General features: G+C 33.0%; 1 long non-coding RNA gene across 1 annotated transcript; it reads right to left on the bottom strand.

Annotated features, from left to right (window-relative positions):
• Positions 1–707: 707 nt before the first annotated feature.
• Positions 708–2,610, bottom strand: LOC140885053 (uncharacterized). Its single transcript, XR_012150792.1, has 3 exons — positions 2,472–2,610; positions 1,404–2,003; positions 708–1,271 (listed from the first exon to the last, which is right to left on the bottom strand). It is a non-coding gene; the product is annotated as an uncharacterized lncRNA (long non-coding RNA).
• Positions 2,611–7,933: the final 5,323 nt, after the last annotated feature.

Below are 7,933 nucleotides of genomic sequence, written 5' to 3'. Positions count from 1 at the left end.
TTGATAAATCTCCACCCTCAAATACATCATTGGGCTAGTACCCGTAGAAGTAGGATGAAATTATTCCACAAGGGGATCGAGTGAATTTATGAGAGTGGAACACAAAAAAATTTAATTTACGTGGACCAATAAACTTGCTTTGTAAGCTACACAAGTTTTTTTTTCGAAGAAAGCTACACAAGTTAATAACCTGCATAAGCACTTTAATTTATGGTACTTGCAATATTCTAGTTCATGGTCAAGTATAACATTTACTTCCCTTGAATATAACGTCAATTGTTATTTTCATAGATAACAAAACCTTCTGTAAACTAAAACTGAAAATTCATCATCCAATCAAAACCAAACCAAATTAGACTCTTGGTTCGGGTTAGTAACAATTCATGGGTTTGTTTAGTTTCAAATTGTGTAAAACTGATAAATTTGGTTTTGTTTGATTTTTTTATCCAAAACCAAATCAAATGAAACCCGTGTACTTTTGACTTCTACTAAGTTCTGTTCCGAAAGTAGCAGCCGTCTTTCCAACAGCCACAAGTGCATCTAATACACAATTAATTGAGTATGAACTTCATCTAATTGCATGATACACTTGCAGAAATACATAGATTCACATAGATAAATATAGAAGATACGTGAGACTTATATGATCTAATAATACCGTAAAAAACATACATCAGCAAAAACTCCGCACGAGCATAGTAGAGGATTTACAAATGCACCTACAGGCTTAAAAAATGCACCTGGAATCAAACTTAAAATGCAGTTCTTGATAAATAACTTCATAACGTGTTGAGTCGGTTTGATCAGGCAAGTTTCTTGGATGATTTTGGTCAAAATAGCTTTGTATGACCTAATTTTTTGTCTGAGTCTAGAGATAAATTTCTTCACGTGGCCATAATTTTTAGTCTAGATCTGCATGATTGATTTATTGAATCAATCAAATATTTCAGTTACATCTTTTTGTTTTCTAAATTGCAAAACTGCTATAATAAGCACTTTGGAAGCAACATTACAAACATGGAACCAATTGAATCAGTCCACTAAAGGCACATTAAATAAAAGCCCATCATAATGCTGAGCCTTTGGAAATTGGAAGTTAAAACAGGCTATGCATGTTGAATACAAATATTCTAGATAAATAATTAATTAGATAAAACCTGTTACACCAAAAGGGTTTTTTGTTCCATAGTACTAACCTTCATGCAAGACCGTTACAACATAAGCGATTCCTTGCTTTTGGTATTTTGTTCACCGACTAAATTACCGACCACCTGCAAAGCAAACGACTGAAAAACATTAATTGAAACGTAAGAGTAATAGCAATCACCAGATAAATATGAACGCTAACATTGTAAAAGATAACGCACACACAAATAACATATGAAAGGTGTATGTATACACACCCTGTACATAATTTGGTTTCTTTCATCCTAAAGTTTTCTTGTTTCTTGCTTCGACTTTCCAATTTCTCTTGCTTGGTAAATAGCTATGACTCGGAATATTGTGCTTGGCACTAAAATCAGATCTAGGAATGGGATCTGGAGTTCCGTCCAGAGTCGTAGTCTCTGAGTTACCAGGGACAAGTGATCCAGCTTCTTGTTTCTTTTGTCCACAAGCACTCCTAGCATCTTTCTTCCAATCTCGACGACAATGAACACGGGCAGGGGAATTTAAATTTACCAAAACATCGACTTGAACAGATATAGATTGCAATTCAGCGGCCGTCTGTGTGTTATGAAGGGGAGTAGGTTGATCAACAGTTGATGCCTTCTTGAGATTGGCTTCGTGGCGCTTCCTTTCTCTATATCTTCGTTGCCTTTCTCGATTCTTTAGCCTTCGAGCCAAATCATCATCATCAGCTGATTCTTTCTCACCAACATACAACACAATAGATTTATCCACACCAAAGGTATCGGCATGATGGCCATTTTGCATTTTCCAAATATATGTCAGCACTTTGACTCTGAAAATCTTTCCCAAATCCAGTAAATTGAATCTTCCCTCTGCAAGTTCATCAATCTTAATGAAATTATGAAACTGATGTGCATTAGCGTGGAATTATCCAACAATAAATTTCATGTAAAAGATTAGATTCGACTAGACAAGATTGGAATCCTATGATCAGTTAAACGGCATTATTCCAAACAAGGACAAAGCAATGAAGCAAATAGTTGAAGCAGAAGCACGCATAAGTTCGGCATCAAAAAGTTGCCATTATGATCTCCAATACACTGTAACAAAGACTACACGACATTTTTTCAATAATTTTTCATTCAATGGCTTCCACTAATAAGCCTCCCCCTCTGCCTCTAGGTAAAATATACAATTTTTTCAAATCTCAAATCATGCTGGGAAATAACCTGTACAAACATTTGCATACAGGAAACTAAAGCATATCCACTAACTAAGACGAATCACAAAATAATTGAGTTATTCAAACATGAAAGCTCGTGTTACAAACTCGTACATACCTCACAGAAAATAGGAGCAAACCCTAACCGCCGTGAAGCACCATCACCAACAACCACGTACGTCGGCGATCGGAGAATTGAAGCAGATTCAACTTGTGGGCTGGGCACTCGAAGAAACTGTACCCTTCTAATCTTCCAGAAATTCCATTTGAGTCCCTTAAATATACATCATTTACGGTTTCCTTCCACTAATATAGTTCAAGATATTTAGTTAGAATCAAATAATAATAATAATAATAACAATAATAATAATAATAATAATAATAATAATTGTTGAAAATATATTATTATTATTATTGGTTGAATGTTGAAAATGTGGAGTTGTAAAATTTTAAAAATTAGTGTGTGATGATGTAGATGATGAAATATTAATATTTGGACTAATCTCCAAATGAGATCTATAAATAAGTCTCTTCATTTGTGTAGAAAATCATAATTTGAGAGAGAAAAATTTGTGAAGTGTAGAGTTTGATATATTGAATTTTGGAGTTTTTACTTTTTACCGTAAATTTTTATTTTTTCACAACACGTTATCAACACGATCGCTCGAAGATTCTTTATAATTTCCGACGCTCCAAAACACAAGGAGAAGACAAAAATATTCAACAAGTGAGAATATTTATTTTGCTATTTATATATTTTTACTATGCATATATATTAATATATAAGTTCATGTTATTATATAAAAGGTTGTCTATGACGCCGACCTTATAATAACGTGATATGATATATATTTATCTTGTATATATACTAACTATATTAATATATAATTTCATGTTATTATATAAAAAAATTTCTATGACACCGACCTTATAATAACGTGATATGATATATATTTATCTTGTATATATACTAACTATATTAATATATAATTTAATGTTATTATATAAAATGATGTCTATGACACCGACCTTATAATAATGTGATATGATATATATTTATCTTGTATATATACTAACTATATTAATATATAATTTCATGTTATTATATAAAAGGTTGTCTTTGACACCAACCTTATAATAACGTGATATGATATATATATATATATATATATATTTATCTTGTATATATACTAACTATATTAATATATAATTTCATGTTATTATATAAAAGGATGTCTATGGCACCGACCTTATAATAACGTGATATGATATATATTATTGTTATTTATATACTGACTATATTTGTATACTTTCATGTTATTATATAACAAAATATTTATGACACCGATCTTATAATAATGTGATATGATATACATAATTACTTAATTATGATTATCATTATATGCATAGCATGATTATCATAAATTTTTATTCAACACATAATCATTTTTTTCTTACCCCCAACAGTCACAAACGATAACAAAACGGCTAGTTTTTTGCTTATAAATATGTTCACTCAAACTCATTTCAATCACACCAAATTCACTCTTTCTCTCAAAATATTTTCTCCTTGGTTTTTTCGAAGAAGAAGATGATGGCATTTTTAAGGCTATTTTTCATAAATTTTATGGTTATCATACTCACAAGTCTTATATTCATCGGTGATTATCCACCACGTCTATTTTTTCTATTTTTAAACATGCTTGTACTCATTGTTTTTCCATTATTTTGTATTGTCATATTAATTGAATTAACTAATAAAATACATTGTTATTTTTCTAGTACCACCATGTCAAACTTGACAAAGATTGAATTCGTCGCGCTCAATATCACTGGAAAGAATTATATGTCATGGACTCCCGATGTATAAATGCTTCTTGAGTCATTGGGTCTAAGTGATACCATCAAAGAAAATAATATATCATCCTTACAAAAAAAAAAGAAGCAAAGTCTATGATTTTCTTACGTAGACATCTTGATGAAGGATTGAAATGTGAGTATCTCACAGAAAAAGACTCAATGATTTTATGGAAAGGGCTGAAAGAAAGATTTGAGCATGTAAGAGAAGTTATATTTTCGACCGCCCGAGATGAATGAAATACGTTGAGATTCCAAGACTTTAAAAAATTCAGTGATTATAATTCTGTGATGTATCGAATAGTCTCGCAATTGAAATTTTGTGGGCATGTTGTTACTTAAGTGGAAATGCTTGAAAAAACATATTTCACTTTCCACGCATCGAATATAACTCTACAACAACAGTATATAGTGCGTGGATTTTCGAGATATTCTGAACTCATCGCATGTCTTCTTGTGGCGGAAAAGAACAACAAATTGTTAGTGAGAAATCATCAATTCCGACCCACTGGATCAACGAAATTTCCAGAAGAAAATGTCGTAATTAAAAATGAAAACCAAAATCAAAGTCATGGACAAGATTTTGGTCGTTGACGAGGTCGAGGTCGAGGTCGAGGACGTGGGCGTGGACGTGGACGTAAAAATGATCGCGGTCGTGGATATGAAAATAATCGAGATAGTTACTTCAATAACTCTTCTCAAAAGAATGTCACGAACCAGCCACCAAAAAGGCAGCATGAAAACACGAGTGAAAATTAAAATCACTCAAAAAGATCTGAGAGTGTTTGTTATAGATGTGGCACTCCAGGACATTGGTCACATATTTGTCGAACCCCTGAGCACCTATGTAAGATCTATAAAGAATCGACAAAGGAAAAAGGAAAATAGACCAATTTTGTTGAAAACAGTAACCATTCAAGTTGTTCAACTCATTTCGATGCTGCTGATTTTTCAAATGATTTCGAGAACATTGATTAATATATTGGTGGGACTAGAATTTAGAATAATGTATTTTCATGTATTTTTGTATTATGAAACATGTTATATTTTTCATATAATGTTATTAATTTTCTTTATTGCATATTTTCTTTTGAAGTTAAAAATGGAAAACGGTATGAGCAAAGCTAAACAAGAAAATATGTAACACCCGGTATTTTAAATACATAAATCCGCATGCATAATTAGGATATTTAATTATTTAAATTTTAGATTTATGGGTTAAATAATTATGTGAATTATTTGTGCATGATTTAATTTATTTTTAAGCATTTAACCCATGGTTAGTGATTTTTATGATTTTTAGTATTTTAATTATTTTATCGCGTTGACGGGACCGTGGACGGACGAGATGACAACTTTCCACCCAAATTATTTTATGAGCCTTTTTAGAGCCCTAAAATAATATTTTGAGTTTTATTATCTCAAAATTTTAAGTATTTAATTTTATATAATTTTAGGAGTCCATTTTATTCAAAATTAGCCAAAATATTGACTTTTTAGTATTTTTAAAATTCCCTTAATTTAATATTTCGGGATTTTTATTTTAGTATCAGATTTTTTTAAGTATTAGTTGGAGCTTTTAAGTTATATATTTTAGTATTAAAATCATTATTAATATTTAATTATCCTAAAACCTATTTTAATTAAAAATTTAAAACCCCAAAACCTAATCTACCCAAACCACCCGATCACTCACCTATTCAGCCGTCACTCCATCTCCTCCATCTTCATCTTCTCCATCTAGCAACCCTCGAGAACTCCATAGCTCGGTTTTGAAGGGGTGTTCATCGTTCGTCGTCCCGGGAAACGTTCTACACATTTAGTTCTTTGAATTCATCGGTGAAAGACATGATTCTTTCTTTATTTATGTACTGTACCAGTGTATATATGTGTGTGTATGTAGCCATCGATTTGTTCATAGTTTTTTTTTTCAGAAAAGGATTTGAGTTGGTTGAATGAATGCATTTGTTCATGAAATGGTTGAAGCATACTCACGTTTTTCCCTCTCCATGCCTTGTTCGACTGCTGGTTAGTGTTCAAGGGGGTGTGTACGTGGTCTGGGCTCGGGTGGCTCGAGTGGTTCGAGCCAAACGAGCCCAGGTTGTCACCATGTTCAGGTCGGGTTCCTTGGCCGTGCAGTTTAGGGTTTGGGGGAAGAGGGGTCGGCTGGAACATGCAGGGCCATAAACCAGCCGACCCATGGGCAGGTTAGGACCGGCAGGACCTTGGGAAGGTCCTGCCGGCGGTGGTCCGGACAGTGGTGGCCGGACTGGTGCGGCAGCAGCCCTTGAAGGGTTGCTGCACGCAGCCGAGGGGATTTGAGAGAGGGGGGATCGGGTTGGGCTGGGTTCTGGGCCTGGGTCGGGTCTGGGTGTCCTGGGTCGGGTCAATAGGGTAGTGGGTCGGGTTAAGTTGGTCCGGGTCCGGGTTGGTGGGCCGAGCTCGAGTCTTTTTATTTTTAAAGTATTTTATGAATTAATTGGTTTTTGGGCCAATTAATTTGAAATAAAATTATTTGGACTCCCAAATAATTTTATTTGGGTTTTTAAAATTTTAATTAAGTTAGTCCATTAATTTTATGGGCTTTTGAGCCCATAAGAGTTATTGGGCCAGTCTTTGGGCTTTTGGGCCCATTGGGCCAGTTTAAGTTGTTATTGGGCCTATAATGTTTTATGGGATTTAAATTATTTTAATTGGGCTTAGAACAATTTTATTGGGCTTAAGTATGTTATTGGGCCAGATTTAAGTAAATGGGCTTGAGTGTTAGGGCCAGCAGTCCAGGACCATCCATGAGAAAATTGCATGTGTCCTGATTATATATTTAATTATTTTCATGCATTGAAGTTATTTTAATATTTATATGTTAGTAAGAAATTTAAATTAAATATATATGAAAGACACACATTTTAATTAAGTACATGCATTCATGAAATAATTTTATGCATAATTAAATGTTTAAGGTTGAGTAATAATAAAATATTTTATGTGGAAGTTGAAATAGTGTGACAATTTAAGGGGAATTCGTCCCCATATGTGACCTATTGAAGGGCAGTTTACTGCCAATTTAAGAGGTGATTCGTCACCGCCACGTACGTTGGTTTCCACGCTGATCAGTATTTAATGTATGATTTAAGGTTACACTACGGATACAACCATGCGATGTTAGAAAATAATTGCTCAACAATGTTTATGTATTATGTTATTTAAGTTAAGTTAAGTTATGTTATGTTATGAAATTTTCAAGCATGCTCATTCATGTATATGTATGTATTAGTATTTAATTGTTTTAAATTATTTTAAACCCTTGTTATGTTAGCATGTTGGGCCTCTAGGCTCACTACACTGGTATGGTGCAGGTGAGTACGTTGAGGATGAGGTTGTACCCACCGGAGGCGAGGATGTATGAGCGGGCATGCAGTGACCCCGTGACCGTAATAGATGTCTGAGTCACATGCATGTTTTGATTATGTCAGCACGTTACACATTTTATATTATTTTTTTCAGTGATTGTGAGTTTTGAATATTTTATTGAATATTGCCAGTGCATGCAAATTTTAATCATTTTATTTATGCAGTATTTTTAATTAAATGTTTGACTCAGATATTTATTTTATTTTAAAGAATGCATTTTGATTTAATTATTTAATTGTTTATTTATTTATTTATTTTTAAACCTTTTTATTCTGTGCATATATGTATGGGCATATATGTACATATTTTATT

Source organism: Henckelia pumila, chromosome 2, assembly GCF_033568475.1.
Source record: "Henckelia pumila isolate YLH828 chromosome 2, ASM3356847v2, whole genome shotgun sequence".
NCBI classification, from domain to species: domain Eukaryota; kingdom Viridiplantae; phylum Streptophyta; class Magnoliopsida; order Lamiales; family Gesneriaceae; genus Henckelia; species Henckelia pumila.
Note: the sequence above shows the minus strand (reverse complement) of the source record. Positions and strands in the feature narration are given on the sequence as shown.